This window comes from Hylobates moloch, unplaced genomic scaffold, assembly GCF_009828535.3.
Source record: "Hylobates moloch isolate HMO894 unplaced genomic scaffold, HMol_V3 SCAFFOLD_9, whole genome shotgun sequence".
Taxonomy (NCBI): Eukaryota; Metazoa; Chordata; class Mammalia; order Primates; family Hylobatidae; genus Hylobates; species Hylobates moloch.
Window position 1 is genome coordinate 30,045,530 of NW_026652284.1, and position 25,319 is coordinate 30,070,848.

General features: G+C 36.7%; 1 protein-coding gene across 6 annotated transcripts in view; it reads left to right on the top strand.

Moving 5' to 3' along the window:
- The window catches only part of NCOA2 (nuclear receptor coactivator 2), a 301,828-nt gene that overhangs the window by 89,118 nt on the left and 187,391 nt on the right, over window positions 1–25,319 (top strand). For 5 of the 6 annotated variants that reach the window (XM_058444592.1, XM_032759594.2, XM_032759599.2 and 2 more), the window contains exon 2: window positions 24,628–24,684. The gene's annotated coding sequence lies outside the window, so the exon portion shown is untranslated. Of the gene's footprint in view, window positions 1–14,896; window positions 14,959–24,627; window positions 24,685–25,319 lie in introns of those variants that run through there. The other variant, XM_058444593.1, reaches the window with a different exon arrangement.

The following is a 25,319-nucleotide window of genomic DNA, read 5'->3' on the forward strand; positions in this document are numbered from 1 at the left end:
GCTCATGCTTGTAATCCCAGCACTTTGGGAGGCTGAGGCGGGTGGAGTGCTGGAGCTCAGGGGTTCAAGATTAGCCTGGGCAACATGGTGAAACCCTATCTCTAAAAAAAAAAAAAAAAAAAAGAAAAACAAAAAACAAAGTGATGTTATATTTTATAAATATAATGTGGAATAATTAAATCAAGCTAATTAACATATCCCTCATTTTGCAAACTTTGTTTTTGTGGTGAGAACATTTGAAATTTAAGAATTTTGATGTGTATAATACACTATTGTTAACTATACTTTCCATGCTGTACAATAGATCTCAAAATACAAAACAATAGAAAACCCATTGAGGCTTTCCAGGGGCCTAGAAGAAAATCCCAAAGTTAATTTGGAGCTCAGAAAGTTAATTTAGAATTTGATTTGGGGAAGCTTGTCAAAATTACCGAAGGTTTAAAACACTTGATCAAAATAGGATCACAGGTCACTGCGAAATAGTAGTCATTCATTTAATCAGTGTGATAATAAAAGGATTTCAAAAGGCAAATATAGAAAGTTATGTATTTGTAGATAAAACCTTAGTTCTTTAATAGAGATAACTCACAACACTTAAATAAAGACAATATGAAGCACAGGGAATCATACTGATAAAACACAGAATCCTTGTTTTCGAGACCAGTTATCTAAAACATAAAAACCTTTCATTATTTTTTATTAAAAGCAGATCAATACGCCTCCAGGAAAACCTCATTTTAACAGAGTATCAGATTACCTGTTTTGTGTTAGTGTATTTTGATATTAATGCTCAGTTTTTAGAAAAACTTTTAATTTCCTTCCAATTTTAGCCAGTTTTATTACATGTAAAATTTCTTTTGCAAGTTTCATTTTCCACAAACCTTCTACAGCCCTTCTTATATCCTATGCTTTTTACTCATATTGGAACAACCAGTCACTCTAGGACAAAAATTACTATCTTTTTCTCTTAATAAAAACATATCTTTCATGTAAGCCTGACTTATCAAAAAACCACTTTCCTTTCCTTGCATAAAGAGTTTTTTCTCTTATTTCTAGTTTTAATTATCATATAGTAGAGTTTTTTAACTTAGTGATTTTAATTTATAGAGAAAACTGAGGAAGTAATAAGCAATTTTGAGCTGTTCTGTATCAGCATTTTGTAGATGAGCACTGTTTCAAAATTTTTAGAACACTTTTTCTCATAATGCAGTTTTTTCATGTTTTTTTAACAGACCCAGATATATAGCTTCCATATAAAAACAAGATGTCAAAATACATATACTTTAAACTTGTATTCAGCAATTAATGTTTCAGCATTTTAACTTATATAGAAATGAGACAGACATTTCATGAATATCTATTTAAGATTTCACGTTACTGCAAAGGAATTTTAAAATTTTGAAAAGTGAATTTATAAACATTTATCCTATTCACATTCACCTAATTTATTCATTCTTAATAGTTATGTTTGAATTGCTCATGGAAAACAAGGCTACCCATCATCTTATTTTTTGACAAATCGGACAGTTATCAAAAATATCACAGAAGCAAAGAAACCAAAAACTTAAACTTGGTTTTTCCTTCTCTCTTTTACTTATATGTCTGACATGTATCAAGCAATTTATTTTCATGTGTATTCTGCAATAAGGTTGGATTTATAATTTTAAGATCTTAAATATCTAGGAGATAACAAGCCTGTTTGACTAGTAAAACTAGGTTTAAAGAAAGTATGCTTGCGTTATAATTGATGCTAGCAATTCCGGAAACGTTTTTATTTTAACAATAATTTTAAAACTAGCTTTATTTACCAAAGATTATCTCTGATCACCTGAAGTAAAAGACATTAGTTTCTGTTTTCTGAGAGAATATTTATTTAAGCATCACTTTTTAAAAGCCAGCTAAACAGAGCTTTTATTTATTTATTTATTTATTTATTTTTGAGACAGGGTCTCTGTTGCCTATGCTAGTGTGCAGTGGTGTCATCATGGCTCACTGTAACCTCCACCTCCTGGGCTCAGGTGATCCTCCCACCTCAGCCTCTCAAGTAGCTGGGACCATAGTCCTGCACCACCACGCCTGGCAAATTTTTGTATTTTTTGTAGAGTCAGGGTTTCACCATGTTGCTCAGGCTGGTGGTGAACCCCTGGGCTCAAGCGACCTGCCCACCTCAGCCTCCTAAAGCATTGGGATTACAGGTGTTAGCCACCATGGCTGGCCTAAATAGAGCTCTTTATAAATTTCGGAAACATCATCCAAGGTACATAACATGCATAATAGACATACACAAATGTACAAATGCCAGTTTCCCAATAGTTTCTCTCCCTGTTTCAGATAATCCATCTTTCCCATTTCATTGCTCTAGTCAGTTGTTAGCTAAGCAACCCTAAATTTGTACTTCGAAAGGCGTGAATGTTAATGTGGGAAGTTTACTTCTCAAAGGCACTGGGTAAAAATGGAAGTTTTTTTCAAGAAAGAGCTGAGGGCATATTGCCTTTTGTCAGAGGTCAATGGTATAGAGACTGTGGACCTAAATTTAGGTCTGAATATCTCCAGAGCTCATCTGGGTGGACAAAACACCCATTTTCTGCTAAAACTGGATTCAGTGTATTTTCCTATGACTTGGTCTTGAGATTTCTGCCTGGGGAGTGGCTATAAACTGTAGTCCTGCCCTGATGGGCCTATTGAGATAGCCCTTTTTTTTGTTTTTCTTTTGAGACAGGGTCTCACTCTGTCACCGAGTCTGGAGGGCAATGGTGATTATGGCTCACGGCAGCCTCAACCTCCTGGGCTCAAATGATCCTCCCACCTCAGTCTCCCGAGTAGCTGGGACTGCAGGCAGGCGCCACTAAGCCCAGCTAATTTTTTTGGTATTTTTTGTAGAGATGGGATTTTGCCGAGTTGCCCAGGCTCACCTCAAACTCCTGGGCTTAAGCGATCTGCCCTCCTTGCCTCCCAAAGTGCTGGGATTACAGGCATGAGCCACCATGCCTGGCCAGCCACTTTTTAAGAGCACTGAGCAGGAGGAGAATTAGGTTCAGGTGTGTCAGTTAGGGAGCCACAGAGGAGGATTCAAAAGATATGCTGAGGCAACAAAAAGCCATACGAATTCACTGCAGAATTTTACAAAGAAGTACACAGATGAGCCTAGGAGAACATTGAGAAGCCTATTCAAAATAACTGCCTGAATGTCAGAAAGGTGTATTTTGGGAACAAATTTTGTTAGGTGGCTTTTAGTTTAGCTTCTGTTTCTTCACTGGATTATTGAGTTCCAGGTGGGGCACATTAACAAATAGGGCTGATTAAGCATTATGACTACACTCAGCATGGAAAGCTCTGAAAAAGAAGCAAACCGGCTTGACCCGAGGGCCTAACTTTTATAAGACTTTCCCAATGTTCCTTTGTTTTTGTGGTGAGGTACTAAGTAAGTGAAATGGCCGGCAACTTGAATTTTTTTGTCAACTAGTTTTAAGTGTTTCATTTTCCTTTTGTAAAGTGTCTTAAAAGTGGCAATAAACAATCTTTTTTTGAAAACTTAATTTTTTTTTTTTTTAGAGACAGGGTCTCACTCTGTCACCCAGGCTGGAATACAGTGACGTGATCATAGCTCACTGCAGCCTCGAATTCCTGACCTCAAACAGTCCTCCCGCCTTGGCCTCCCAAAGTGTTTAGATTACAGGTATGAGCCACTGTGCTGGCCTGAAATCTTTTTAGAAGCTTCTACATACCAATAGATGCCCCTGGGTTGGCCTAAATTAAGACTCCTTATTTTTAAATGGACTTCTTAAAGTGCAGTGTTGTTTATCTGAAATGCTCCATGTAATGGCCATTGTAATTCTAAATTATCTTTGTTATGATTTTGCAATTTTTGTCAGTATTTTGTAGTTTCTGGGACCTAACACTTACTCATATAAAAGACAGGTTTATCCAGAAGGTGGAGTACTCAGTTCTTTAGAAATTAAGGAACTCATTTTTTATGTTGAATATTGGATCTCTCAAATCTGAGGTAAAAGCCTAAGAGGGAAATGCCACAGTGTTGGGTTGTACAATGCTTTTGGTGTGCCTTCTTGTGCAGATACTTCCTGAAGGTGGTGGCACTGCTGTGTTTTGTGTCCAGTTTATCCTCTCACGACAGTCTTATTTTTTCATATCTGGTTAATCTAAAAGCTCTTAAGTGCTTGAACCAGGTCCACCAGTTAAGTTGTGACTTTTGGCACTGGGATCCCCTTGACTGACTAGCCAGTGATTTCCCCCTACCAAAGCACACAAGAAAAAGAAACAAAGAGGATAGAATCTAAATTTCTGTGAATTCTGAAGCTGGAGATCACACCCTCTACAATAATAGCCACTCATTGCAGCCGCGGTACATTGCCTTTAAAACTGCAGCTCTTGCTAGCCACTGCAAACCCCAAGAGTACATATGCTCTCTTATAGCACAAACTAATCCTGAGTTCAAAAGCCAAAACTATCCAGGGGCTCCACGCAGAGATCAGAGTCTGAACTGTGAGGAACTTAGAACCTTCCGAGCAGCGTGAGGACGACAGAGGACTTTTAGAGTTGGGCAACCCCTCTCCTGCATTCCTCATGGGGTCTCGGGTGCCATCAACAGTGTTTTTCAGGTCCCACTATTGGGCACCAGAACTACCAAAAGACAAAATTACAAGAAGTTTAGTTATAGATTTGATTGGCTTTTATTTTATTTAACATCAGGTTACTTCAGGTTACTTTTTGGTAAGGGTTAAAGCAGAGGGGACTTCCTTATTACACTGGCTCAGGAAGACTGTAATCTCCCATTTTCAGAAAAAAACTGATCTGTTTTGGGATCTATCTCCTTCCTTAAAGTTTCAGTTTGATTATGTGGCATAGCATGAGTAATTCCAGTTTGGTTTGGTCTGGTCTGTTGGGACGTAGTGTAGGAGCTCAGTCCAAAACAATGGCCTCCCATAATTTTTGTTTAAAAAAACTGATCTGTTTTGGGATTATTTGATCCAAATCAAATCAAAAACTGATTTGATTCTGGGATGCCCAGAAGTGGGATTGCTGGATCTGAATGAGCAATTTCTTGAATGATCTGGAAACAAAACCAGAGTGCTGTTTTAGAGAGTTCTATGGGGATTGAGATGAAGTGTTTGGCATTTGTGTAGGAAGGTGTCTGGCTTCTTGGAGTTGGTTGAGGTAGTATCATAAGGGACACTCCCAGGACTTGGTAAAAACATGGTCCCTTTAAAACAGCTCATTGAACAAGCTTGAGCCCTCATAAACCAGTTCAGTCTCCAAATCTAATAAGACTTTGCTTTCAGCCATATGGTGCTTTGACTCGAGAGGAAACTAGACTCTTAATGTTCACACAAACATCGTTTATTTACCGAGAGCGGATTTTTCGTCTAGGCATACCCTCCGTATTGTTTCTGAAGGTGATGCTGCATTTTCCTTACTTTATGCATCGTGCGGATGACTTCCCTAGAAAGCATGTACTGCAGTACTTCAGCTGTTTCATCATTAACGGAAGAAGCTCACATTCAAAGCAGTGTTCCTTTAGGAATTTTCTTCAGCAGTTCCAGTCATCTATTAACTCCTGCCTACCATAATATTATACCCTAGCAGGGCAGTGTTTCATTGGAATCAGATTAGGGCTCAATTCAGTCCTGAGCCATCCTGATTTCTCTATCTTGGTTCCTCTCTGGAAGACTCTCAGGGCTGCCAGCTGTGTGGCCTGTTTGAAAGCATTAGACTGTGGATGAGGCTTGTGGCAGAAATGTGGGTTTGCTATTAGTGTTGCAAAATTACTTCTTACAGAGAATGGTACCTTCCTCCTGCCTCCTGCAGTCTGGTTTTAGATTATTTTTCTTGTGGTTTTGGTTTGTGAGTGTGTCCTCATGGCTTTCTTTTCCTTTATTCCTTTTACCTTTGTTAACACAGATAGTGAAGAAAAGAATAAGCAAGAGATATTTTTGCATTTGTTTACAGTGTCAAGTTTTATAGGCGACTTCCCCTTTGTCTTGTGTAGTATAAGGTCAGGGTAGTTAAAATGTTTGGAATCATTTAACTTACTTTCCCAATAATGCTTTTATTGTTTTGGTATTAAATATAAGTATTAATAATATGGTTATAATATAGAAGGCGTGGACATGAAAGAATCTACCCATAATGGCATCATGCATACACAACCATTTTTAATGTTTTAATGTATTTTCTTTTGGGTCTCTAAGAGGTTATTCTGTTTGTTTTGTTTTTTAAGTGTTTTTGCTGGAAATGAAATTTCATAGGTTGGAATTTTACCTCATTTTCTCAATTCTTTCTTTTTCTTAGAGGTGTTGAATGCCCAAAAAGACAGCTGAAAGAAAAGAGGAAGAAATCAAACATAGAATGACTTTTGTATCATCAGTATCATCAACAAGCTAGATGATCATCCCTTTATAATCAGTGTCAAGTATCTTACCTGATTTCTGTAAGACATAGTCAAAAAGTGATTGTGAGGCACAGTGCATTGCCTTCCTTAGCTCGCCAAAACTTCTTTACCTTCCAGTATTTTATTGAACATGTTGGAGATTTAGGACACTCAAATAAATGAAAAGGCTCAGATATGTAGGAGTGAGTGGTGTCAACCCACATCAGCGTTTATCATTTCTTCCTTCCTGCTAGATAAAATGAGTAAGTTGAATGAAATGTCTACTAGAAAGCATTGATTACATAGCACACTTGTGTTTCTCTTGTAGGCCTTAGGAAACATGGTTCAATTCTCAATTCATTATATAACTGAGAAAGACAACAGTCTTGTTCACACATACAATAATACAGTTTTAGTATTCTAAAAAAGCATAGCAGTTGCTGAAAAACAATTTTGGATTTCTTAAATAACAATCCTTTTCATTATTTTTTAAATTATATTTTACATTTAGGAAATGAATGCTGCTTGGTTTCATATTAAAAAACGTTTCAAAACCCTCATTTTTCAATGTTTCAGGAATTTTGTTCTAGTTTAACAATCTGCAGAGTGTAAATTTCTTGTTATATCCATCATACAGGCTTATTACATCATGGAATTTAGGCATTGGAGGTGGTAGTTCGATTTTTTTAATGTGACCTTCCAAAATATGCTGTTTGTTACTGTTTTTGTAAGTAGTTTAGACTTAATTCCTTAATCTAGCATTTGGAGTCTAAACTCACTTGCAGAGAGGTCACTTTATATAATTTTACTCCATAGATAGAAATAGGATAATAGAGGTTGGTGAAGCATACTATACTTTGATGCCTTTATGAGTCTTTGTGGCATTCTGTACTTTATTTTAAAATATGACTTACTCATTTATTTGTGGACAAGGCAGTTGCTTTTTTTTTTTTTTTTTTGAGACGGAGTCTCACTCTGTCGCCCAGGCTGGAGTGCAGTGGCGCAATCTCCGCTCACTGCAAGCTCTGCCTCCCGGGTTCACACCATTCTCCTACCTCAGCCTCCCAGGTAGCTGGGACTATAGGTGCCCGCCACTATGCCCAGCTAATTTTTTGTATTTTTTTTTTTTTTTTTTTTTTGAGTAGGGACGGGGTTTCACCGTAGCCAGGATGGTCTTCATCTTCTGACCTCGTGATCCGCCCTCCTCAGCCTCTGGGATTACAGGCGTGAGCCACCTCGCCCGGCCAGCAGTTGTTTTTGAAATTTACTCTGTTTATGGCCTGATTAACAGATCACCTTCTGAATTATAAAATGAATATAATAGGGGGATGGGTGAGGAGGTGGGGAGAAACTTGTATAAACATTTTAAGGATTAGGAAGTGACTGAAATATCTAAAATCTTTTAGCCAACACTGAGTACTTCCATTCCTAAGTTTTTTTTCGTGTGTGTACCTTAAAAGTAAATATATAACTTACTCTGTTGTTAATTCTTCCAGTTTTAAACAGAAATTTGATTTGTGAATTACAGAAGCATAACATTTCATATATATGAGGTGAAGGGTGAGGTTTGAGACTAGAGCCCACAATCTCTTATTTTCTCAAAATAACTCTTTTCAGCTTCCCGAGTTACCACTATTACCAGTGACAAGTCATACCTCTTTGCCTGAAGTGGTAAGTTATACCACTTCTAAAATACCATTACTAAAAACAGCTCATTTCTAAGCTGCCTTACATTTTCAAAAGCATTTGAAAGTATTTTTGGACTTGCTAAACATTATTAGTTAGAACTAAAAAGAAACTGTGTTTGGTTATTAGGGAACTCATTGTTGCCTAGAGGAAGGGTTAGAAATGCCTAATCCCTTTGGGAATAAATAGATATATCTAGTGTTATAAGATCGTGAGCACAAGATAAATTCAGATTAGCTAATTAGCCTTTGCGTCATCATTTGCTGTTTTATAAATAGGGCAAAAACCACACTTATATTAATAGTTACTTCCATGTTACAAGTAGGTTAATGGGCTCGGTGACTAAGTAATTTATCTTCCCCTTTACCTGTAAATGTTTATTCCTAATTTTAGATACAGATCTTATAATAGTTTAAGATGGATTCAAATGTTATTTCTCTGATGTACATTTTCCCCCAATTACCTGTCTTTGCTAATATGTATTTAAAGTGTACATTTCATCTGAATGTAAATCTCCCCAGATTTTTCAGTGTCAGTTCTGGGTATGTGATTTAGCTACAGAAGGAGACCTTTTAATATGATGTCATGTCATTTGTGTCACGAGAGTACACTTTAAGACTACGAGAAGATTTTTTACCACAGTTCTCTATTCCAAGTTGCTGTTGATTACAAGTACAATATTGGGTCTACAGCTTTTCAGGAAATGAAAAAAGGGACACTGTCATGTTAAATGTACAAATTGTAAGATAATTTACCTTTTCAGAAAAGATAAAAATGTGTATGTTAGAGAAATAAGGAAAAACTATAATAATTTTGTTTTTTATTTAGGAAATGATCATCTTTTAAAAATATACAGGAGTGTTTTCCAAGATGATTTTGTTCATTGGAACAAAAGTGCTTTAGAATGACCGTTGGTATTTTATAAAAAGTCTGACGTATATCTCAATCAGCAAATTTGTGAAATGCTAGATTAAACTAAAGACCTTATGTGCATTATTAATCTACAGATATTCCAAATCTTATTTCATACAGACCCCCTTTTTCCCCAAGAAAGATACATTGATTTAGGAAATCCTGATAAATGGTAATATTTTGATAATGTGTTAAGCCACTGGGATTTTCTTGTTCCAGGAGTCTTGAAAATAATTTTGAGATATAAAGGCCTAAAATTGTACTGTTTTAGGGAATTTAAGACTATGACATTGAATTTAAAGAAACAGTATATTCATTTAAAAATAAACACATTTTTTCCCCTTCCTTGTAGTTCTTGTGGATTTAAAAGTGGCTTGTTTCTGGAAATCTCTTGTGTGAGCACTGAGCTAGAATCAGAAGATCTGATTTCCAGGTTTTTCTTGGCTAAGTGACTTTAATCAAACCATGTCACCTCACTCAGCCTCCCTTTTGGCATTTTCCTAATGCACATCAAAATTACAGGGTCAACATACCTCACAGAGTTGTTGTAAAGATAAAATAAGAGAAGTAGTCTATCTCTAGGCATTTGAAACTTGTAAAGTGTTTAGTGCAAGATTAAGGAAATAACTACCTTAATTAAGCAAATGGAAGATGTGGATGCCTTAAAACCTTGTTTGGACTAATGGCTCTTTGAGGATGGTAGAATTTTTTTAGAGCTAAACAGGATTTGGGGACAATTGTGCCACTCTCTCCTTTTGTCACTGAGGAAACTGAGGACTAGAAATGTTAAGCGATTGGCCTTGGGTCTCACGGAGATCCAGGAAGATGGCCAGGTCTTCTGACGCATGTTCTGATGCCATGCCAGTCTCTAGACTAGTCTAGAAGAGAACAATGAGCTGTCTGTTAAGTAAGACATTCTTCAATATCTTCTTCCCAGATAGTGCAACTTTTTATAATGGAATGTTAGTATTGTTATTTTAAAGATTGTTGTGCAGTACACTGTTACGACTTCTATACTGTGTTTTGGGTAAAAAATTGGTAAGTTGCTTTTTAGCAATGATAATTTTTTTCTTTTTTGCGTCATATTTTAAAAAAGAAATTCTGACAAATTACTATGTAATGTGCTAAAACTGAAATTATGAGAAAAAAGAAAATACAAGTTAGTTTATAATTCTGTTGTTGTTTCATTGTCATCTGTGCGATATTGACATTTAGAGCACATAGCACTTGTTACCACTTTCCCCCACCCCATTCCTTTTAAAATATTTTCAAGAGAAAATGAAAAGGACAGGTATGTTTCTTTGTGACCTCTTTTGAAAACATTGTTTTTTTCTTTGCCTCAAATATTACTGGGATAAAAAATAGCATTGCTTATTTTTCTTGGCCACACTTAAAAAAATAACTAGGAAATAAATGTGTTATCAGTCAACAGACACTTGCTGAGAGAATCTGTTACTGAGACGTTGTGCTAGGTGCTAATGATTTTAAGACATACTACGGTCTTTTGCCTAAGAAACCATAAACATAGTTATTTACTGCGTTGTTCTTTTACAATGTGATATCAAATATTTTCTTTTATTTAAAAATACCATGTAGAATAATTTTCTCTATTTGTGTTCTTTTTGGCATTGTATGAAATTTGAATAGAGAAGTGCTACAAATAGAAAGGTGTGAATAATTTTAGAGCCCTGAGGGTGATATTATGAAAGGTTAAATTGTCTATGCTTTAATAAAAGGAGCAGTTAAAAATTATTTTAGTCACTGGAATAGTGAGTGTGTTTGTTTGAATTGTAGCACACCTAGACAGAAATAAATCTTGTTAAAACAACAGCTTACTACTGACCTTACTTGCTTTGCCCATTTTAGGTCCTAGAATCTTGACTACAGTAAAATAGAAAAGGTCTACTATGCACATTTGTAGGCGTATCTTTAAAAGGTTTTTTAACCTGATACTTTATGAAGAAAAAATAAAAAGAATTCCTTACGCATGCCTTGAATTTATGGTCTGAAATCAGAACCCAAACATTATATACTATAGTTAACTAAAGTGTGTTTAGATACTACAAACTACAAAGAACTTTTTGCAGGATTTTGATTCAATCTTCACTTCCTTCTCATAGAGGAACTCAAACTCTCGGTCACTCTATGAGATTGTTTATTTTTTGTTTTTTATGTTTTTTTGGTGGGGGTAAGACGGCGTCTTGCTCTGTCACCCAGGCTGGAGTGCAGTGGTGTGATCTTGGCTCACTGCAACCTCTGCCTCCTAGGTTCAAGCAATTCTTGTGCTTCAGCCTCCCAAGAAGCTGGGATTACAGGCACCCTCTACCATACCTAGCTAATTTTTGTATTTTTAGGAGAGACGGAGTTTCACCATCTTGGCCCTTTGCTGGTCTTGCTGGTCTGGAACTCCCGGCCTCAAGCAGTCCTCCCTCCTTGGCCTCCCAAAGTGCTGGGTTACAGGTATGAGCCACTGCGCCTGGCCTGTGTTTTGATTTGATCTGAATTGTTGGTTATGTCCATAAAAAGCTAGCTATTTTTTATTTGGTTTTGGTTTGTTTGTTTGTTTGTTTGTTTGTTTGTTTTCGAGACAGGGTCTTGCTCTGTCTCCATGCCGGAGTGCAGTGGCGTGATCACTGCTCACTGCAGCCTCAGTCTCCTGGGCTCAAACGATCCTCCTGCGTCAGTCTCCTGAGTAGCTGGTACCACAGATGGGCACCACCACACTCAGCTATTTTCTCGTTTATTTCTGGTAGAGATGGTGTCTCACTATTTTGCCCATGCTGGTCTGGAACTCCTAGGTTCAAGCAATCCTCCCATGTCGACCTCCCAAAGTGTTGGGATTACAGGTGTTTGCTACTGCGCTTGGCCAAGGCTAGCAATTTTTGTGGGGAAAAAAAAAATTTAAGTACTGTATATAGAAAGATACCACTATGATACATAATGTTTTCTTGTAAGTTCCTTGAAGGTAGGACTTTTTTTGTTTTTTTTAAACCATTATATTCCCAGAGCCTTTATATATCCTTGTTTATATATCCCTTGTATATAAATCTTTGTTGGGTAAATGAATTAATGAATTTTTATTTATCCTTAAGCATCGTAATCCTTTTTTGTGTTTGTTGCCATTCTGGTTTCCAGCTTGTCTGCCCAAGATGTTTCTTTTTTTTTTTTTTTAAGTCCTTATTACTATTTATGAAAGGCGATTCATTTTTGTTCTGGTGATCTATTGTTTAAAACAATAATTTATTATTAATATAGCTCATAATTCTGTGGGTTAGGAATTTGGACAGGGCACAATAGGGATGGCTTGTCTCTTCTGTATCAGTTGGGAAGACCCAGGAACTGTCAGGGGCTATAATAGATGGGGCCTGGCTGGGCATTTAATTCTCTTTTTTCATATGGCTTTTCCACATGGCCAGCTTGGGCTTCTTCATAGTATGGCAGCCTCAAGGCAGTCATACATACGTAGCAGCTCAGAATGCTAAGATCGAGGGTTTTGGGAGTCCCAGGCTGAAGCATCAAGGCTCAGAAGTCCCAGAATACTGCTGCTGCTATATTCTCTTGGTCAAGCCAGTCATTAAGGCAACCCCAGCTTCAGGGGAAGGGCGGTTACACTTCAGTTCTCAATGAGAGTAGCAGCAAAGAGTTTATTGCTGTCTTTAATCTTTCACAGTTTCTGTTCAGAGTTTTTGTTGTTTATGTCTCGTCATTATTATTATTAACACTATTAGGCTGTGGTTTATTCTAGGATGTCTAGCAAAATAACTACTTCCAAGTGTTTAGATATCAAATGGTAATAGCTCCTCTTTTCTCTCCATGCTATAGTTTGTGGCCTGACTGCCTAGAATGCTCTTTGTCCTAGATGGGCTAGAAAGAGGGGTGTTAGATTCCTTTTGATAGAAATAAGAACTTCCCAATTGGGAGTTCATGCTACAAATGAATTTCCCCCATGGAATGGAAATTCCCAGAGGAGAATACCTATAACTGTGTATTTATATCTATTTGTATGTATATGTATATACATGTTTTATATACACACACACACACACACACATATGTATATATATAAATACACTTGCAGATACACACACACCACATTTCATGGTAGATAACTTGTAGGCCAGTGGTACCCAGATTATGATTTCATGTTTCTATTTAAAAATTTTTCCCAAATCTGCAAACTGGCATAGGAGTGCCACAATTTCAATTTTGTGAAGTCATTATGTGAAAATGAAAATGACCACTTACTAGCATCACCATTTCAGAAAATAAAAGGAAAATTTAGCCCCATGAAACAGTAAGCTCATAATCTATAATAAAGTCAGATTTTTCACATTTACTGAAATTTAGCTTTATAAAAAATAAAGCATTACATTTTTTCTTTTAGTTTTAAAAGACTGTTCTTTAGCTACAGTTCAGAGACCTATTTTGGGTACCACTGGTAGGGCCTTTGATTTGTCAGTGAAATTTTGGTAAAAAAAAAAACCTGTACATGAATGATTCTTAAAATCTACATTTTATGGCCATATTTATTATGTAAATAATTGGGAATGTTAACTTGGTTAATGGCTCCTATGAAAAGCAGCCAGTTTAGTATGTTACTAGATTCCTTTTCAATACAGAAGATTTTAGTTTAATTAAGACCTACAAAACAAAAATAGATTTACTAACTAAATATAAACAAAACTACCAAATCAATAAGATTTAAATTAGCACTACCATGCAAGGGTATTTGGCTGTAACACAATTGCTGTGTATAATCTGCTGAGCTCGGGTTACATTGAGTTCAGCATGTACTGCTAGTAGCTGTGTGAAGATGTTTCAAATACTCCATATGATTTTTCTTTACTGAATTCATAGAAAACTTTCTCTCTCAAGATTTGACTTCAAGGAAATTAAAATACTCATCTTTAACACAAATGTAAGCACAAATGGAAGTCCTGAAATTAAATAGCACTAAGTTATCAGATATGTAACGGTCGTCCACATGATTCAGCATATCCATATGTTCAGTAATTTCAGATTTTCATCAAAATGAAAGCATGAAATTAGAAAATTTCATGGATGTTTTATGGACATTTATATACGTTCTTGGTCTCTGGTACCCCCAGTTTGAAGAAAAATTTAGCCACAACAGATTGTTTTCCTAGCTGTCTCCCACCTTAGGTTTCAGAATTGTCTTCTTTTCTAATGAAATTCCTTGTGTCAAGTAAAGTTCTCATTTTGTCACAGCCTTAAAATTTTTTTTCTTCACTGTCTTTTATCCTGCAATATTGTATTATTTCTTCTATTTTTTTTTTTTGCTTATGTACATATAACAGCCAATAACTGAATAATCTTGTTAGTGAAACCTTTTTGGGTAACTCATTGTTAAGTTGGTGCTTGTGACTGCTTGTGTAAGCCTGGCTTTTGAAAGTATCTTCTTGATATCAAGTCCTTTTCTTTGAGGGAATAAGGAGTTGGGTGGAGCAAGAATTGCAGAGAAGGGAGCCTGGCAGAAGAAGCAGTAATAGAAGCAACCTGGGAGAGCGGAGGCCTTGAATTCAGAACGAACTGGATTCAGTTGGTATTTCTTCCTCTTGCTTTAACTTGAGTAAATTGCTTAACTTCTATTTTAGTTTCCTCATCTGCAAAATGAATTTTTAAGAGACGAGGTCTTGCTCTGTCACCCAGGCTGGAGTGCGATGGCACAAACACAGCTCACTGCAGCCTCAACCTCCCAGGCTCAAGCAATCCTCCAGCCTCAGCCCCTCAAGTAGCTGGGACTGCAGGCACGCTCCACCACACCTGGCTAATTTTTGTATTTTTTTGTAGAGACGACATTTCGCCTTGTTGCCCAGGCTCGTCTTGAACTCCTGAGTTCAGTAATCCTCCTGCCTCAGCCTCCTGAAGTACTGGGATTACAGACATAAGCCACTGAGCCCGACCAGCATGTAAAATTTATAGCAGGGGAACTGGCATCTGTTTCATAACAAAAGGTAGCTCCTGTTATTCTGTATGCTTAGGGTGTTGGAATGCTCATCTCAAGATCTATCCAGTTTTGTTTATGTTTTGTATGTTAGATATGTGATCAATAAATTCTAGCTTCACAACTAAGTTAGAAGGCCCTTTCACACCTTTTTGTGTACATAGTGCACTTCCGTGACATGGAGGTTGAATAGCAATTGGTTAAGACAGGATAGTGAGGCCCAAGTTTTAATGATATATTTGTTCCTGGGTTCATAGAAACTCCATTAGTCATGATGACTGGGAGAAGTCCTGTCGTCAGTAGAGGCACTAATCTCTTTGAGCCCCAGATTTCCATCTGTGAAACTCAGTAGTTGAAACATGATTTCTAAGTTTGCTCTAGATCTCAATTTTTTCCCAAAATGGTACTGTTGCCATAGGATCCAGTTTTCTCCAGTATTCCTCAATGTTTTTGTTAGAACCTAGGCACCTAGTAAAATGGAAAATCCCATTTTTAGTTTTTTAGGAAGACGAAAAACTCTATATAGTCTCACACAGTAGGGCCACATTTCTAATGAAATCTGTTTTCTGATAACATTTCCTCTGAGTGACATTTGGATCCATGGGATGACTCAGTAAAATGCAGAAAGTTGATTAAAATGTGGCTAGGTACTAACTACTCCACAGGTAAGTTCTTCACTGTCCTGCAAAGTGAGTTGCAACGCTTTTCTCTTAGTCTGGTGCTAGCTTTTGGAATACTACATTCTTTCTACAACTCTGTAAAATATTGACGTACTTAATCGCATAATACATAATTATGAGTCAAAGAAAATAAACTTATTTTTGTTTGATTAAAACATTATGGCTATGAATACCTATTATACACACTTGTGAGCTGTTTTCAACTTTTTTTCTTTTTAAAATACTGTTCATTTGGTGCTTGCTATCCTTTGTTTTGGTGGGTTGGTGCTGCCTAGCAGGCAGGCAGAGCAGTAAATATACAGGTCCTGTGCTCGGGCAGTCCTGGGTTTGACATCCAGGTCCATTGTAAGTTTTTTGACTTTAGATAAATTGTGTTACCTTACTGTCTTCCTTTTTAAGGAGACACCTCCTCTCCTGCCCTCCTACATGCTTTGTGTGCATTTTAAAAAATTAATGTTCCCTTTATTGTATTGAAATAATGATTGTATCTTAATGCGGTCATGTTCTGTTGATAGATTTGACCTCTCTGTAGGAGGTGGGAATTGACAGTGACCATCATTTGGGGAAGGATGCCTTTGGTGGCAAGTTTGTGCTGGTTCCTTTGAGGCTGTCTTTGAGAGTACTTTAGGTGTTGGAGGTTAAAGACTGCCACTGCCCTTTGTAGATAGATATATATATATAATGTTAATGTTGGCTGGGGTGGTGGGTCACACCTGTAAAACCAGCACTTTGGGAGGCCCAGGTGGGAAGATCACTTGAGGCCAGGAGTTCCAAGTCCAGCCTGAGCAACATAGCAAAACCTCATCTCTACAAAAAAAAAAAAAAAAGAATGAATAAATAAATGTAAAAATCAGCCAGGTGTGTTGGTGCATGCCTATAGTTCCAGCTACTCAGGAGGCCGACGTGGGTAGATTAACTGAGCCCAGGAGGTTGAGGCTGCAGTGAGCTGTGATTGCACCACAGCACTCCAGCCTGAGCAATAGAGCAAGGCCCTGTCTCAGAAAAAAAAAGCTAGTTACTTCTGGTCCACTTTATTTTCTTACCCCATAGTCTTAAGATATTATGCATATAGTTGCTAGGTGCGGTGGCTCACACCTGTAATCCCAGCACCTTGGGAGGCTGAGGCAGGTGGATCATGGCCAAGATGGTGAAACCCCGTCTCTACTTAAAAAAAAAAAAATTAGCCGGGCATGGTGGCGCCTGTAATCCTAGCCACTCAGGAGGCTGAAGCAGAGAACTGCTTGAAGCCGGGAGGCAGGTGTTGCAGTGAGCCGAGGTCACGCCACTGCACTCCAGCCTGGGCAACAGTGTGAGACTTGTCTAAAAAAAAAAAAAATAATAATAATAATGCATATAGTCACGCATCACTTAGATGCATTCTGAGTATTACATCATTAGGCAGGAGTGTACTTACACAAACCTAGATGGTCTAGCCTGCTACATATCTAGGCTATCTGGTGTAACCCATTGTTTCTAGGCTACAAACTTGTGTAGCATGTTACTATACTGAATACTGTGGGCAGTTGTAATACAATGGGAAATATTTGTGTATGTAAACATGTCTAAATATAAAAAGGTGCAGTAAAAATACGGTATTATAATATTACAGGACCACTGTGGGATATGCAGTGTGTCATTGACAAATGTTGTTATGCAGTGCATGACTGTATATTATACAGAGTCTTGAAGTGTTTTATAGGCTGGTCTGTATTGTACCCAAGGGATATAAAAGGAATGATTCTAGGCTCAGTTGTGTCAGAGTGGTCGTTGCAACAGTAATTAGGGGAAAAAAGCTAAGGAGAAGATGAATTTCTGAGGGGAGTTTATAATCTAAAAATTATCCACACTATTGGGAGAAAAACAATAAACATTCTACTTATAGTGTGTTGGGGCCTTTTTACTTGAGGTGGGGGTGGATTGGTTGTTAGGGTGGCATGCTCTAGTCTTGGTGGGGAACTATCCCTGAGCCTTTTACCTCTGTTTAAGAAAGATTAATTTCTGCCCAATAACTTATCTTTTTTTCCCCCCTGTAATTCTGTTAAAGACTGTTGTCAGTTTTTTGGCAAAGCACCTTAATAAAAGCCCTAGGACTTCTGCAGTTGTTTAAAAATTCCTAGTCCAGCAGCAGGTTATTGTCTTACTCAAAGATGGATGCAACCTCATCCTTGCCCTCAAACAGCTCGCAGTCTAGAGGAGAAGATAAATTTTAGTATAAGGTCATGACAGCAATCATTTGTACATGCCGTATCCAAACTCTTACTTCCTTTTCACATGTCAACACTTCAGCCTTCTCTAGCCTGATTTATATCTTTATCTCTCCATTGAAACTGTCCTTATAAAGGGCACCAATAATTTCTGGTTGCCACATCAAGTAGAAATCTTAATTTCCGGTGTCATTGAACGATGTTGACCACCCTCTCCGTCTTGGAATTATCTCCTCTGGAATTTTATAGTACTTGTCTTTGCTGGTCTTCCTCTTGTCTTTTAGGTAATTTCTTCTCATTTTCCTTGGTCAATTCCTTTTCTACATAGTTTTTACCTGTAGAAGTTCCTCAAGACTTCCAGTCTCCCACCCTCCTTTCTTTATATTTTCTGCCAAAGAAATCTTAACCATTTCTATGGATTCAAGTGCTATTTTCAAGTCAAGGGCTGCCAATTTAGTATCTTTCATCCTTTTCCAGATTTGAACTTTGTACATTCAGCTACAGATACGAGATTAATTGGTTTTCTAGGTCTATCTCTGGGCAAGAATACTAGTCTTTAGAGAGTTGCTGTTTTATTATAGTTGCTTTATTGTATTGCCTCTGACCATGGTAGGCAAGAGACAAGATGGAAAGGAATGGGCATAATGAGATCCGTGAGTGTGATGGATATATTATTTTTCACTGTGTCATATATGTAAATTGTGGATGTGTATGTAACTCTAGCTTAAAAATTTTTAAACTGATATATTTTTTCTATATATCTGTTATAATTATGGCCTATGAATTTTTTTACATTTAGTGAGGATGAAAATTAAATTGTATATCTAAATCTCTACTTGTTTAACTTAACGACTAATTGTACTCAGAAGCTTTTTATTAAACTAAATTAAAATAACAAAAGAACATCTTAAGATTGACTTTCAGTTAACTTTAAGCACTGGTTTTATTAACCTAAAAATTTATCTGTATTAATTTGTATACCTTAATAGGCAAAATGAATAGTTGGAAAGAATAGGAGATTAGTTAATGTTTACCCATAAGTTATCAGGGCTAAATGTTATTTTAAGGGAGTTTTGCCGTGATTCTGTTGACCTTACAGAGGACTTGGAAAATGAAAATTACCTTTAAACATTTTCATTAGTTAAGAGTTATTGTCTGCAGTGAAGGTATAGCCTTTTAAACAGAGAAAGAAATCATGAGCTTGTCTGCAGTATATATAGAAGTTAATCAGTTAATTTATAAATTATTCTTCTGAGGTCTAGATGCTCATTAGCACCATCAAACTTACTGGGGAATAATTTTACTTTGCATGTCTAGTCCTCATTCTTTATATTACTAAGTCTTCTGCAGTGAAACTTTGGAATTTTACTATTTTATTAAAATTCATATGAAGGCTATATATTAGGACACATTTGCATTACAAATATATGTAATATATTTGTATAATAACAATATCGTGTTCAATAATCTGAAATAGTTTTCAAAGGTAAGTCATGAAAGTATGACTTTCTTCTTGGGGTTATATCCTGTGAAACATGGTGACTTAAAGGTGTTTTTTATGTTTGAGAGTTTGTGCTTTTAAGCAAAAAAAGGGAAAAATAAATTTTGTATTAATCATACATTATGAGTGTACACTATGGGTATATATTCACATGTGCTTGGCTGGAACTATTGAAAAATCTTAAGTAATTTGAGCAGTTCTTCCTTAGCTTTTTCTTCTGTTGCCCGTGCATTCTCTTTTTTCCTGCCAATCTGTCTGGCTGGCTTGATTAAGGTGGTGCTGGCTGTCCCGAAACATGAAGTGTGATAGTTGTCGGCTGCCCTTCTGTTTAGTTATCTTTTTCCAACAGCCTGTTCCATGTTTTCAGTTGTCCATGAAAAAATTGACTTGGTTGTTTTGAGTTGACAAACATATCTTTCTTTTTCTTTCTTTCTTTTTTTTTTTGAGAAAGGGTCTCACTCTGTCACCTAGGCTGGAATGCAGTGGCGCAATCATGACTCACTGCAGCCTTGACATCCGTAGGCTCAAGTGATCCTCCCATCCCAGCCCCATGAGTATCTGAGACTACAGACATGCACCACCATACCCAGCTAGTTTTTTTGTATTGTTTGGAGATGGGGTTTCACCTTGTTGCCCCAAGCTGGTTTCGAACTCCTGGGCTCAAGTGATAATGCCTGCCCAAGCCTCCCAAAGTGTTGGGAATATAGGCGTGAGCCACCATGCCCTGCAACAGACATATCTTTATTTACATACCAGCTCTGTTAGTGATTGCATCCTTTGATTGGTAGCAACTTTGAGAAAATTGTGAGGCCTACATTTGGGCTGAGAAAATAATAATGCCAAGATTTATTAACAGTGTCTGCCAAAGGTGCAAAATGTAGGGAATACCCTTTGCTGGTCTTGTTAGTACTATACCAAAAACCTCAAGGCAGTTTTCAGGTTGGTCACATTTCTGCCATTTGCTTTTTCAAATCAAGTTGGCAAAAATAGCATTATCAAAACAGTGACCTTTTGTAGCAGCCTAGTGGGTAAGATCATGTATGAACTCCAGAGTCAGGCTCTTGTGGGTTAGAACTCAGACTTTTGCTAGTGCATCAGCTCTCTGGCTTTAGAGTTCTTTACTCGCCAGTTAGGTTTCTGTGTCTATAACGTGGACATGATAGTAGCAGGGCCTACCCTCACAGGATTGTTATGAAGGTTAAATTAGGTAACACACAAAAAGTTCTCTACTCAATGCTCTCACAGAATAAACATTCAATAAATGCTATTGATGCTAGTGTTACATTGTTGTTAAGCCAAAAAAGTATGGCACATCTCTTATTATAGTAGTTATAAATTAAAATGTTCTTTTAGCCAGTATTACAGCTGTGATTTCATTTTCTTCCCAGTTTACATTGCTTTCTGTGGGTCTGTTTCTACCCATTCACTTAAAAAATAAATAAAATGAAATATTGAGCATATCTTCTTCAGTTCTGCCTCACGCCCTGCCATCAACCTACACGGCTCTAATGCTGCCAGCTGTCTTCTAATGTGTGGTGTAGATTCAGTCCTGACTTTGCTTTTTGCCTCAGACTAGTGAGGTGTTACTCCACTTGCTAGTCAATGCTCTACTTGGCAGGTGTTCACACCACCATATGCAGCTAGAACTACCTTTACCCTTAGATCCCCTACTCACGCGAAAACTGTAGCTATCACACAAGAAAGAGCAAGGGCACACAGGTGCATTTGTGAAAAATCACTAAAATATTGTTTAACATTAAAATTTTTTTTGCACTTTAAAAATTGAAGTATAATTTGCAGACCGTAAAATGCACCCATTTTAAGTAGCAGGAGTGTCAGTACATTTTTACAGTCATATATCTTGTGTCTGTTATTCATCTTTCTTTAGGACACAATTCAGTTTTAGAACAATTCTATCACCCCACAAAGTTATCTTATGTCCATTTTTAGTCAGTTTCCATTTCCATATTCTGACACTGGAAACCATCAACCTGCTTTCTGTCTTTATAGTTTTACTTCTAGAAATTTCAAACAAATGGAATCATACAATACAATGTATGTTGTATTTGTGTCAGTCTTCTTTCATTTAGCATAATGTTTTTGAGGTTCATCTGTGTTGTTCACATATTGATAATTCATTCCCCTTTATTGAGTGGTATTCCATCGTGTGGATGTACAGCATTTAAGAAAATCCCTTGATAAACATTTGTATCATTTCCAATTTTTGGCTATTGTGGACAGTAACTGCTGTGAACATTTCCATTCAGCTCTTTGTATGGACATCTCTTCCCCAAGAGAAATGAAAACATCAGGGATAAAATTGCATTGTGTAGTGAGAAACTTCCAAACTGTTTTCCCAAATGGCTGTACTATTGCATTTTCTACCAGCAGTGGATGTAAAGGGGTTCTGATTTCTTCCTATCCTTGTCAACACTTTAGATAATTTTACTGGTTATGTAGAATATTTCATTGTGGTTTCAATTTCCATTTTCCTAATAACTAATGATGTTGAGTATTTTTTCATGTACTTTTCCTTATTGTATATCTCATGGTGTGTTGCAAAATATTTTGCCCATTTAAAAATAATTGAATTATTTGTCCTGTTGTTAAGTTGTAAGAGATCTTTATGTATTCTAGATACATGCGCTTTATCAAATAATTTAGCTCCTTATGTAATATATTCCAGATACGTGTCCTTCATCAGATAATTATTTTGCAGATATCCCCAAAATTATCCCTACTCCTTCCCTTGAAACACATTCTTAGAGGGGCTTTGTGAAAACTCTCAGGACAGAACAGTAACGAGATGCTTCTTTATTATAGAGCTTTTATTACCTCCACTTTTGCTTTAAATGCCTACTAGTTTCTCTTAGTAATTGTAATTCTGTTTTTATGGAAGTATTTTATTCCTTTTGTGTAAAATGTTACACCAAGGTATCTAGATGTTTGGAAATTTTAGTATCTTTGTATCTCCTAAACATCTGTTTTTTTTTTTTTTTTTTGGTTTTTTTTTTGTTTGTTTTTTTTTTGTTTGTTTTTTTTGAGATGGAGTCTCGCTCTGTCGCCCAGGCTGGAGTGCAGTGGCGTGATCTTAGCTCACTGCAAGCTCTGCCTCCCGGGTTCATGCCATTCTCCTGCCTCAGCCTCCCAAGTAGCTGGGACTACAGGTGCCTGCCACCACGCCCGGCTAATTTTTTAGTATTTTAGTAGAGACGGGGTTTCACCGTGTTAGCCAGGATGGTCTCGATCTCCTGACCTCGTGATCCACCCGCCTCAGCCTCCCAAAGTGCTGGGATTACAGGTGTGAACCACCGCGCCCGGCTAACATCTTTCTTTAGCATGGGTGCATTGACACTTTTGCCTCATGTTATAGTAGCTTATTAATAAAAGCTTACTGAATAGTATAGAGCCAGCAGTAATCATTTAATATCATTCCTACTAATACCACAAGTTTCAGCTCATGATTGTTGCATAATATGATGTCCTTGAGCAAATTAGTTGTTGGTATAGAATTATAATGGGCTTAAGTAGGCCAGCATAATGAATACATTTATCCCAGTAGCGCTAGATAGAATTGATGACTCCCATTACATAAGTTTATTGCACACTATTCACTGACTGCCACTTGAGTAGAATCCATTCATTTTATTTACTGTGATAACTTCTTATTTGCATATAGATTCTTTTTGTTTGTTTTTCATGAAGTATCTCTGACTAATACACTAGTTGCATTTCATTATATATGATGAGTTCAAGACTGGCCAGGTCTTAGTAAAAATCAAAATGCTGTCTTTTTCTGTTTCTCTCCCCTGTAGACCTTTTAGATTATGAAATCAGATGTTTCTGGTGTCCAAGAAAAATAGTAATTTTGATATTAAATTGATGTTAACTTGTTTGTGCTATTGGATTCTATTTACTGTTTTAACGAGTAAAGGGCACTTAAAGGAATTAGTAGTGTTTTAAGTTTTGATAATCCAAATTGTAAATTCTTACTGATGGATGTCATCCGAAGGAAGAAGAATCTAGTAGCTTAGTTATGAAAACATTCCTTGGAGCTGATTAAATCTAGTAGTGTTCAATGTTTTTAAAAAATTATTCTTAAAAAGAGATACATTTTCAGTATCGTTAGTAGTAGCAATCAAGCCACTTTTCTTGAGTCCATAAAATATACAAAAGCAGTAAATATTAATATACATAAAATGCCTTAAGCACATACTTTTAGTTTTCATATTCCTCATTGTGTTTCTTGGGAACAAACTTAATTGGTGCAGTAGAAGGATCAGACGAAAAGCTGCAGGCTCATTTACAGTGAAGCACTTGTTTGCAAAGACACAGACTCTGAAGAAGCATTGTAAACAGTTGCCCTCATTATTGAAAATATTCAGTTCTTTTTCTTATTCACCTTTTCTCTTGCAAATTATCTTGGTTATTATAACATCATTTTTACTGCCATAAAGGCTTTCCTTGGCTGGGCATGGTGGTTCACACCTGTAATCCTGGCATTTTGGAAGGCCAAGGCAGGAAGGTCACTTGAGGCTGGGAGTTCGAGACCAGCCCAGGCAACTTAACAAGACCCTACCACTACAAAAAATAAAAAATTAGCTGGGTGTGGTGGCGCATGCCTGTTGTCCTAGCTACTTGGGAGGCCAGGGCGGGAGGATCACCTGAGCCTAAGAGTTTGAGGTTGCAGTGAGCTGTGATAGAGCCACTGCATTCCAGCCTGGGTGACAGAACAAAACTTGGTCTCTGAAGGGGGGAAAATAAAAGATAATTCTTGAGATAAGAAATTATTTAGTCATTCAGGCCTTTTGGTTCCATATAGGTAAACTGTAAATCATGGCAACTTAAGATTAGCATGTGAACTTTATTTATTCAGCACACGTTTTCTGCCTGTTACAGTGTGCTGGGCACAGCCCTAGGAATGCAGTGTGGGAGTAGGTCACTAGGGCCTCCTGCTTTTACTCAGCTTTTTGTCTCATAGGGAAGGCTGGTGATTAGACAAGCAGTTAAAGTGTAAGGACAGCAACTCAGAATTTGTAGGCACTTCATAATTCACAATGAAATGTAGCCTTATATATTTTACATTACCTTGTACAAATAAAAGTAATGCAGCAAGTCTACTTCTTGATTTACCATGCAACTTAATGAGATGTTATTAATGAATATTACTTGTGTATTGATGGCAATTAACAAGTATTACTTTGAAAATCGGCTATAAAAATCACATCTGCTCTAAGGAATCTAACAGGATTCTGCAGATTTTATTCATGTTTATTTGTTTGTTTATATTACAGATTTCTCTTGGATTTGGCTACACACTTATAGATCTTCTGCACTGTTTACAGGCACAGGTGAGTTAACGTTGAATTCTTCATATTGGATATTTTGATATTTAATTAAAATATTTTAAAATTCTGTATATAGTTTAGGGAAATATGTAAATAAGATGATTTTAAATAAAAACAATAAACTGTGTATTTGTCTGTATTTCATTTTTATTATGAAAGTTCCTTACAAATGTATTGGAAATAACATTTAAAGGTAAAATGCTCATATCTGTTTATCAGTGGTTACTATGTCTATTTGGGATGAGTTTACATTATACCTATTGGATGAGTTGATTACAGTTTATTCTAATTTCATAGCCTGACAAAATGTTTGTATTTATTTTTATATGTAAAAATTTGAGTGGTAGTATTTCTCATTTCTTAGCAAACTAGCATAAAAGAGGAGAAAAGAAAAGTTACTACAGATTTTAGCAGCAAATCTTAGACTTACAGGGGTAGATGTTACAAAATGCAGTGAGCCAACCTTTCTTGTCCAACCTGTGTAAAATAGCTTCTCAAGCAACTCCATATCACACAGCTGAAACTGATTTTTATCATAATATTTATGATCATGTGATATATTTTTACTTACTCTTCACAACTTTCCCTACTAGCTTCATGAACGTCGGGACCATTTCTATCTTGTTCAAAACAGCATC